Source organism: Bison bison, unplaced genomic scaffold (assembly GCF_000754665.1).
Source record: "Bison bison bison isolate TAMUID 2011002044 unplaced genomic scaffold, Bison_UMD1.0 scf7180017864270, whole genome shotgun sequence".
Classification (NCBI taxonomy): domain Eukaryota; kingdom Metazoa; phylum Chordata; class Mammalia; order Artiodactyla; family Bovidae; genus Bison; species Bison bison.
The window spans coordinates 4,082,365-4,093,392 of record NW_011494842.1 but is presented as its reverse complement, the minus strand read 5'-3'; positions in this window follow the sequence as shown (position 1 = coordinate 4,093,392).

Sequence of the window (11,028 nt, the reverse complement as noted above, 5' to 3'; positions counted from 1 at the left end):
TTCTTTTCATTAGTAAGTGCCTGAGGACATTTGCCATCATAGCAAGAAGCTTTCCTCTTTTTTTTTTTTTTTTTTTAATGAGATATGTACTCAGAAAATGGCTACAATTGAGTTGTCTGAGGAAAGGCTCAGTGACTTCAGCTGAGAGGTGAGGAGCTTAGGCAGCAGGTCATAAGCTTGCGTGTAAGTCTGAATCCCTGGGGGGGCTTGCTAAACCTCAGTGTGCTGAGCCCCATCCCTGGGGTTTTGTTTTCAGTAGTTCCGCTGAACAAGCTTTCAGGCAATGCTGATGTTGCTGGTCCAGGAAGCCCTTTTAGGACTACGGGGTGTGGGATTTCATCTCATAATTCTTTCTGAGTGTAGCTTTGACCTGTCGCTGTGGGGCAAGTGGACTCTCCAAGTTCTCTCTATATAAGCAACATTTTAAGAAGATTATTTGCCTAGGTGTTTTTGAAGTATACTTGATTTGCAATGTTAAGTTAATTTCAGGTATACAGCAAAGTGATTCAGTAATACATATAATACATATATATTATATATATACATATATAGTCTTTTCCATTATGACTTATCACAGGATATTGAATACAGTTCCATCTACTATTATAGAATACTGCTAAGTCACTTCAGTCGTGTCCAACTCTGTGCGACCCCATAGACGGCAGCCCACCATGCTCCCCCATCCCTGGGATTCTCCAGGAAAGAACACTGGAGTGGGCTGCCATTTCCTTCTCCAATGCATGAAAGTGAAAAGTGAAAGTGAAGTCGCTCAGTCGTGTCCGACTCTTAGCGACCCCATGGACTGCAGCCCACCAGGCTCCTCCGCCCATGGGATTTTCCAGGCAAGAGTACTGGAGTGGGGTGCCATTGCTTTCTCCGATATATAGAATAGGACCTTGTTATTTACCTATTTTTATACATAGTAGCATATATCTGCTAATTCCAACCTCTAATTTATACACCCCCCTTATTTCCCCTTTGGTAACCATAAATTTGTTTTCCATGTTTCTGTGACGGCTTCTGCTTTGTGAAGAAGCTCATTTGTATCATTTTCTTAGACTCCACATAAGTGATACCATATTGTATTTGTTTCTCTGTCCGACTTATTTCACTCAGTATGACAACCTCTAGGCCCATCCATGTTGCTGCAAATGGTATAATTTCATTCTGTTTTATGGCTGAGTAATATCCCATTGTATACTGGAATATTATGTTCCAGCTCTTCTTTATTCCTTCATCTGTCAGTGAACAGATGGTTCCGTATCTTGGCTATCATGGATAGTGCTGCTTGGAACATTGTGGGGCACATATCTTTTTAAATTAAGAGTTTTTGCCATTTCCAGATATACGCCCAGGAGTGGGATTGCCAGATCGTATGGTAGCTCTATTTTTAGTTTTTGTAAGGAATCTCCATATTGTTCTCCAAATTGGCTGCACCAATTTACTTTCCCACCAACAACGTAGAAGGGTTCCCTTTTCTCCACATTCTCTCTAGCATTTATTATTTGTTGGCTTTTTGATGATGGTCATTCTGACCCGTGTGAGCTGATATCTTATTGTCCTTTTGATTTTCATTTCTTTACTCATTAGCAATACTTTTAACATATTCACTTTGTCCCTTAATCTCACATACGTTTATAGGAAGTTGAGGTCATTTTTACTTTTTATTGTGAAGTGGTCAGTGCCAAACATTAGGTGAGAGGTGGTGTGTGGGAGAGAAGCAGAGAAATGTAATGTTCCCCTTGTTCTTGGATTGCTTTCAGTGATTCAGAGGCAGGTCATAGAGAATTACCATTTCATCAATAGGGAGTGTTTTTCTACATGAAGATATTCCCTCTTTCAAAGTCATGATGCCTTGGGGATTTGAAGGTCTACTGAATTCTGAGCATTTCACTTGGCCTGGATACATAACTGAATATTTTATTTTGTCAAGTGTATTCCTGCTCTTCAGTGCTTTTATAGTTCTCTCTCTCCCTGTACTGATTCCAGAGGTGACCTATTAAAAGCATGCAGCTCATCTCCAAGTCATCAAGCACCCCTTTCCAGTCTGCCTCTGAAACACCAGTTTTAAACCTTCCTCGGTGGTCTAGGAGACCTCATGGTCTTTGGCCTCTTGCTTGTATTCTGCCTTACTGACTGGCCTCTGTGACTTGATGCTTCTGTTGGGCTCTCTACTTGGCCAAGGTTTCCTCTTGGTTCTGTGCTCTGAAGCCTACATCAACCCTTTCCCCCTGTGTCCTGCCTGGGTGCCTATTCTCTGCCCTAGTCCAGGTGCTGAGTGCCTACTTCTTAGAGCTTACTAATTTTATTTTCTATTTATTAATACATAGTATTCCATTCACTTGAGATGTTGTTGTCTAGTTGTTCAGTCGTGTCCAACTCTTTGTGACTCGATGGACTGAAGCACACCAGGCTTCCCTGTTCATCACCATCTCCCAGAGCTTGCTCAAACTCATGTCCATTGGGTCAGTGATGCCATCCAACCATTTCATATTCTGTTGGCCCCTTCTCCTCCTGCTCTCAATCTTTTCCAGCATCAGGGTCTTTTCCAATGAGTCAGCTCTTCGCATCAGGTGGCCAAAGTGTTGGAGCTTCAGCTTCAGCATCAGTCCTTCCAATGAATATTCAGTGTTGATTTCCTTTAGGATGGACTGGTTGGATCTTCTTGTAGTCCAAAGGACTTTCAAGAGTCTTCTCCAACACCACAGTTCAAAAATATCAATTCTTTGGTGCTTAGCTTTCCTTATGGTCTACCTCTCAGATACATACATGACTACTGGAAAAATCATAGCTTTGACTAGAGGGATCTTTGTCAACAAAGTGATGTCACTGCTTTTTAGTATGCTGTCTAGGTTTGTCATAGCTTTTCTTCCAAGGAGCAAGTGTCTCTTAATTTCATGTCTGTAGTCACCATCTGCAGTGATTTTGGAGCTCAAGAAAATAAAGTTTGTCATTGTTTCCATTTTTTCCCTATTTATTTGCCATGAAATGATGGGACTCAATGCCATGGTCTTAGTGCATTTTGAATGTGGAGTTTTAAGCCAGCTTTTTCATTCTCCTCTTTCACCTTCATCAAGAGGATCTTTAGAAAACACATTACCTCTGATTTAGGAGAACAGCATTCTAATATCTTGTGTCATATATTTTTGAAATACATCAGATACTTTTCAAATACGTTTCAAGATTATGTGAAATGAATATATAATCATTACCATATTTTTAGTTTCAAGTGACAGAAAACCCAACTCAATCTAGCCTAAAGAAAATGACTTAAGAAAAAAAAAAAAGAAAATGACTTTTATGGTTCACATAAAGCAAGACATTGAGGAAGACTAGCCTAAGGTGGAACATAAGGCAAAGTCTCAAGTAATGACCTCAAGATCTCATTACTGTCTTTGAGTTTCAGTTTCTTTTCTGCTGTTTTTTTTTTTTTTTAATTGAGGTACAGGTTCTTTACAATGTTGTGCTATTAATAGTCTCTGCTGCTGCTGCTGCTGCTAAGTCACTTCAGTCGTGTCTGACTCTGTGCGACCCCATAGATGGCAGCCCACCAGGCTCCCCTGTCCCTGGGATTCTCCAGGCAAGAACAATGGAGTGGGTTGCCATTTCCTTCTCCAATGCATGAAAGCGAAAAGTGAAAGTGAAGTCGCTCAGTCATGTCCGATTCTTAGCGACCCCATGGATTGCAGCCTACCAGGCTCCTCCATCCATGGGATTTTCCAGGCAAGAGTACTGGAGTGGGGTGCCTAGCAAAGTGAATCAGTTATTGGTATACATATGCTCCCTCCCTCCAGTGCTTTCCTCCCCTGCCTCCTCCCGTCCCTCTGGCTTATCACAGAGCTCCTTGCTGAGCTTCCTGTGCTATAAGCAGGTTCCCACTCTCTGCTTTATGCAGGGCAGCACACATCCATCACCCCAGTCTCCCAGTTCATGGCCTCCCCCACTCCTGTGTCCACCTGCCTGTTCTCTTCATATGTGTCTCTATCTCTGCTCTATAAATAGGTTCATTTGTACCATTTTTCTTTTCTCAAAGGGGCTCTACCTTGTTGCAGTAAGTCTAGTCATAAACTCACACTTCCGGGTCTGGTGGAAAGGGAACATCCTTTCCTTTAGCTTGTCATAATCCTGAGGTCTGCTTGGGCCTCAAGGAGGGGAGGTCAGGTGCCCACGCCTGAGTCAGTCACCATGGCCACTGTGGCAGCAGAAAGCCAAGGCCAAGTCCAACCCAAGAGTTCATCCTAGAAGCTGACAGGAAGAGTCCCAGGCAGACCCCTGAGGAGCTAAAGTTGGAAACAGGCTCCCACACCAAACACAGAGGTGCCCTCCCAAGGACACTAATCAGGTGGTGGTTGAAGGGCTTAGAAAATATATCTGATTTACCTATTGATCCTTTTTTCTCTTTATCTCAGACCACAAGTTACCAATATTTCTGATGCTCCTTTTTAGTTGGATGCAAGGAAAATGCTCCCTGTGCCATCAAGATTTTTGAGATAAATAATATTTAGAGAGACCATTTTCACACAACAGAAAGTTTTAGATTTTTTTCAGTTATGCTTAGTTAAAACAGAATCAGAGCTAAAATTTGTACATAAGACTTTTGGGAGAGTAGAAAATAATTACTTCAGTGTTAGTTCAGAAAAAACAGATTGTTGGTATCAATAGAATACAATAGAAGCTTTAGAGTCCCTCAAAAATGTATAAAACAGAAGGTTAACAAAATAAAAGATCAGAAACAATGAAAACTTATTAATATATAAATAGTAGCATTGTTCTATGGTCATATTCTTACATTTTTTTTAATTGAGATCTGTGTGTGCATGCTCGGTCACTCATGTAATTGGCATATTATTGACATATTATGTTACTTTAAGGTGTACAATGTGTTGATTTGATACATTTCTGTATTGCAATATGGCTACCACTGTAGCATTAACTGACAACTCCATCTTATCATATAACTTTCTATTTTGTGTGTGTGATGAGAATATTTCATATCTATCTCTTAGCAACTTTGAAGGATATCAGTTCAGTTTCTCAGTCGTGTCTGACTCTTTGTGACCCCATGAACTGCAGCACATCAGGCTTCCTTGTCCATCACCAACTCCTAGAGCTTGCTCAATCTCATGTCCATTGAGTAGGTGATGCCATCCAACCATCTCATCCTCTGTCATCCCCTTTGCCTCCTGCCTTCAATCTTTCTCAGCATCAAGGTTTTTTCCAAGGAGTCAGTTCTTCGCATCAGGTGTGATGCAAACTGTGGTGTTGGAGAAGACTCTTAACAGTCCCTTGGACAGCAAGGAGATCAAACCAGTCAATCCTGAAGGAAATCAGTCCTGAATATTCATTGAAAGGACTAATGCTGAAGCTGAAGCTCCAATACTTTGATCACCTAATGCGAAAAGCCGACTCATTGGAAAAGACCCTAATGATGGGAAAGATTGAGGACCAGAGGAGAAGGGGGTGACAGAGGATGAGATGGTGGGATGGCATCACTCACACAATGGACATGCATTTCAGCAAGCTCTGGGAGATGGTGAAGGACAGGGAAGCTTGGAGAGCTGCAGTCCATGGGGTCACAAACAGTCAGACATAACAGCAACTGAACAAGATAAGGACTAGTCATTTGTATACTATTTCAGGATTTGCTTGTGCATTTGAAATTAGAACCAGAAAATTGTCAAAGATACCTGAGGAATAACCTTGGCTGGTACAAGTTTTAATTATATCATACAAGTTAAAAGCATCGGCTGAAGAGAGACTGTGGGTAGGGGGCTGTGAGGGCTGATCTTGTAGAAAGTGCAGAACTGGGAAATTCCACAGCTGCCTTTTAGACTTTCAAACTTTGAAGACGTATCTATTATCAGATAACATCTCCAACCCTGCTGCTGACCTAAATTCTTAAGCAAACATAGATTTGGAATATCAGTCAATCATTGTCTAGAGTTTGGATCTTTACAAAACTAATTGACAGTAGATTGGGAGAAAAGGCACGAGAAACAGAAAGTATACAAGTATACAAAAGTATAACAGAAACCCTCTTATACTTTTACTCTTTTTAGATCTGTGGGGGTGAGAAATTTTGCTTGCTATGCTAAAATTTACTAAAGTAAATTTTGCTTGTTCATTACTCTCTCTCAATGCCTAGAACTGGAGCTCAATACACACTCAATAAATATTTGTTGAATATTTGGTGGGATACAATGCCTTCCCTTGGTAATAACCTCTGTTTCATACCTGACATCAAGGGCATGAGCAGTGACTCTGGTATAGCCAAAAAAACACTTTTGTCAGGGAGTTAGGCCCTCAGGAGACAGATGCAGATGTTGAGATATTATCCTCAGTACCAGTAGTAGCATCTTCTGCAGCATCATGGTGGCTGACCCAGAAGTTGAGTCTTAACTAAACCTTTCATTGGCCTTGCGATGTGGTTCTCCCTGTCCAGCCTTCTTTGGGATCCAACTCTTTTCTAAACTTGGTTTTCTAGCTTTTCTATTGAGTCTTTGTAATACCTATTATTGTTACTACACTGAATAATTTAGCCAGAGTTGGTGCCTGGGTTTGCACACCAGGATATTTTAAGTTCTTATTTTATTTTTAATTTCTGTGTTCTAATAATAAGCTATCAGTGGCAACAGACAATTCCAAACCTCACGGGGCTAAACACAATACAACTTTGTTTCTTGCTCATTTGAAGTCCAGCCTGAATGTTTCTGTATGACACAGTACGTTGCCAACATTCTCAACATGCAGCTCCAAATGTTTTTTGTTTGTTTGCTTTTCCTGTTTTGTGTTTCAAAGTGGCTATAATTTTCATGAATAGGATGTGAACAGGTCAGATGAAAAATCAGTTCCCAATACAAGATACTGGCAAATATCACTTTTACAAAACAATCTGTTCTTCCAGAATCAGTTCAGTTCAGTTCAGTCACTCAGTCATGTCCGACTCTTTGCAACCCCATGAATCACAGCATGCCAGGTCTCTCTGTCCATCACCAACTCCCAGAGTTTACCCAAACTCATGCCCATCGAGTCAGTGATGCCATCCAGCCATCTCATCCTTTCTTGTCCCCTTCTCCTCCTGCCCTCGATCCTTCCCAGCATCAGGGTCTTTTCCAATGAGTCAACTCTTCCAGAATAGTTTATCAAAAAACTATTGAAATTCAGACATCTGCCAACTAACTATTATGGAAAAATAATCTTTTGTTTAATATTATTTGTAAACATGATGCAATTTTTTTTTTTAATCCTTGCAAGTGAAAAAAATATAAGAGGGATTGGTTCATAGATGGAGACTTAGTCATAGGATCAATCAAGTTAAAGTCTAATTACAGAGCTCAGGTTCTAGGTCAAGGCAGAATTATGGGCAAGTTTTAATTTAAGGGGCTTCTCTGGTAGCTCACCTGGTAAAGAATCCACCTGCAATGTAGGAGAACCAGGGTCTCTTTTATTTTAAGTCTTTAAGACTGACTCATCACTTCAGTTCAGTTCAGTCGTTCAGTTGTGTCTGACTCTTTGCGACTCCATGAACTGCAGCATGCCAGGCCTCCCTGTCCATCACCAACTCCCGGAGTCCACTCAAACCCACATCCTTTGAGTCGGTGATGCCATCCAACCATCTCATGCTCTGTCAACCCTTTCTCCTCCTGCCCTCAATCTTTCCCAGCATCAGGGTCTTTTCAAATGAGTCAGCTCTTTGCATCAGGTGGCCAAAGTATTGGAGTTTCAGCTTCAACATCAGACTCATTACTTAACTCCCCCCTATTTGCAACTCTAAGGTAGAGTTCTGGTTCCTGAGACACTTCAACTCGAATACAGACAAACCTTCTCTTTCTCTTTCACTTCCTGTGATAATTAATGCTATTGTCATCCCCCTATTACTCAAAATTCAGTTCAGTTCAGTTCAGTCACTCAGTTGTGTCTGACTCTTTGAGAGCCCAAAATCTTGGGCAATCTCTCATCTCTACTTCTTTGGACCTCTTAAATCCAATTAGTCTTCTTTTAATCTTTGACTGCCTTAGACCAGGCAATTATCATCTCTCCTTAAACAATTATAACAGCTCCTTAGCAAGAATTGCCACCAATACACAATTCCCAAAAGTACAATATATCCTCATTAATTCTAGGATTATTATTCTAAAGCAATAATGGGATTTCTTTCTCACCTACTAAGAAATTTTCAACTGTGCTCATTTTCTTTAATAGAACCTATGACCTATTCATGTTGATGTTTGACAGAAAACAACAAAATTCTATAAAACAGTTATGCTTAATTAAAAAATAAAAAAACAAATTTTAAATAAATAAATTAATTAAAAAAATACAAGGTAATGGAAACATTTTATTTTGAAATGTAAAATTAAAGTTCCCATCATTTTCATGGCAAGAAGGGGGGGGCGGTATGTGAAAGATCATGGAGACTTTAATTAATGATATTGATAGAAAAATATATGGTCAAATACATTTAAGTAACTTAAGTATTTATAAAGCACATTTCTAAAATGAAAGAACCAGTCTGTTAAAAATCATGAGGTGGCAAAAACTCTAAAAGGTAAATCAATGTACAAAAATGCAGAATAGAAGTGACTTTACTAATATTAAAGAAGAATTCAACATATAAGATTACAAAGGAACAAAGTACATATTGGGAAAAAAGTGAAAGTGAAGTCACTCAGTTGTATCCAACTCTTTGTGACCCTGTGGACTGTAGCCCACCAGGCTCCTCTGTCCATGGGATTTTCCAGGCAAGAATACTGGAGTGGGTTGCAATTTCCTTCTCCAGGGGATCTTCCTAACCTAGGGATCTAACCCAGGTCTCCTGCATTGCAGGCAGACACTTTAACCTTGAAGAAAGTAGGGATAAAATGTTATACAGGAAAGTAAATAGGATCAAAATAGCCAAAGGCAGAACTGGTAGATACACAAAGAGAAACTGACAATATGAAAATCCTAGCTGAAAGCTTTATCACATCCACAGAATTTACAATTCTTGCATAAAATGAAGAACACCTTGCTCCATTTTCTTTAAGCATCTCAAATCAGAAGTTGTTCTGGTATAAAGTATCTTATGTGTAAACTCGTTTTTTTTTTTTCCTCTCTTGGAAAGTGTTTGAGTTCTCCATATGCCTGATTTTGTTCATAGTAATGATGTTTTTTTGCATTTTTGTATTCAATGTGTTAGCCAACAGTAGGCCCTGTTCACTTTGGAAATTCATATCCTTAATTCTAAAAAATTACATTAAATTATTACCTTAAATATGATAATTTCTGAGATGTCTAATTCATGTTAAAATTATCTCCTATTACCATTTTCTAACATTTTCATGACTTCATTTTGTTATTGCTGTTTGTTTTTCTCCTTCTATTGTATGTATTCTGTCTCATATTTTTATTTTTTAAAACCTATCTCTGTGCTTTTAATGTCCCTCTTTCAAAAAATTAGCATCCTGTTTGTATTTCATAAGTAAAACATCTTTTTTAATTTTCCAAATATAGAATTTGTAGGTATTTTTCTTCAATCTCTTTGATTACTTCTTTTATATTTTGTTTTTGTGCTAAAATATTTCCTTAAATGTCTGGCATTTCCTGGATATCTGATCAGATTTAAGATTAAAGAACTTAAGCAGTGTCTGAAAGCTTCAACTGTGTGCATTTTGCTTGACTGCTGGAACTTCAATAGTGTGATGAAGCAAACACCCTGAAATTACTTTCTAACTTCATGGGCTTAAGTAGTGACCTAATCTTTCTGCCTGATCTGTAGACAGTGGTGCACAATAGAGCTCAGGTCAAAAGACTGTTTTGAGGATTGAATGAGATAACACATATAAAGGTCTGAGGACCGCACCCACCACAAACACTGTCCAGGTGTTCACGGGGTGAATGTTTTGCCTGTAACGCGGTTAGAAGCTCGCTGCAGTAGTACTGAGTCTACTATTGTCCTAGTTTCTGGTGGTGTGCAGTGAACACAGTTGTTTAAAATGTGAGTGATAGAGTTGAATAGATCTGTTTCCAACTCTTGCCCTACCTAATCCTGTGAGTAACTTTGGGCAAATTCACTTCAATGTCAGCATTTCAAAAATTGAAATTTTAATAGTACCTACCTCCCAAGGTTCTTTTTTGGTATAAATAAGATACTACATACAGAGTGCTTGGCACACCATAAATGTCCAATAACATTCACCAGTAACAATAATAGTGTAAATTATAGTAGCAACAGCATGTACTTGATAAGACTTACTGGTTAACATATCACATGTGAATTTTTGGTAATCATCCTGACACTTCACATCTATTCATAAGGAGAGAGATGGCATGTATTCATCATGTCAACCCAAGAATAAGAATTTTACATAATATACTCTTTACGAAAGCTGTGTAAACCTTTTCTATAAAGGACCAGGTAGAAAACATTTTTAAATATTGTGGTCCATCTGCTGTTTGTTTTTTCTGTTTGTTTGTTCTGTTTTTTGGCTGCATGGCATGTGCAATCTTAATTTGCTGACCCTAATTCCATGACCCTGAGTGTGGATCAAACCCACACTCCCTGCATTTGAAGCACAGAGTCTTAGCCACTAGACCACCAGGGAGTCCTTATATGGTACTTGCTGCAACTACTCAGCTCCATTGCTGTGTCCTGAGAGAAGGCATAGACAATATGAAAATGAATAGATGTGCCTGTGTTCTAATAAAATAAAACTGTGTTTCCAAAAACAGGTGGGGGAGGAAAGATTGTGGCCCATGAACCTCAGTTTTCCAACCCCTTCTTTTTACCACCCAGCTAAAGATTGGAATGGAAGCATAAATGACATAGTTCTGTCACGACAAACAAAGGAACATGTTCTGGACACTAGGGACGTGTTTGGTTAATGTTGGACACTTCAGGTTAAGAACCTCAACTCTTCCCTTTCTAGTGGGTTCTAGAGCATTTTGCTATAAAGGGACATCTTTAGAACCCATTTATATTAAGACTCTATGGTGCTGCAACAATAAGTATTTGGCAGGGCCATTAGCACAAATGTTTCTTTTGTTTTC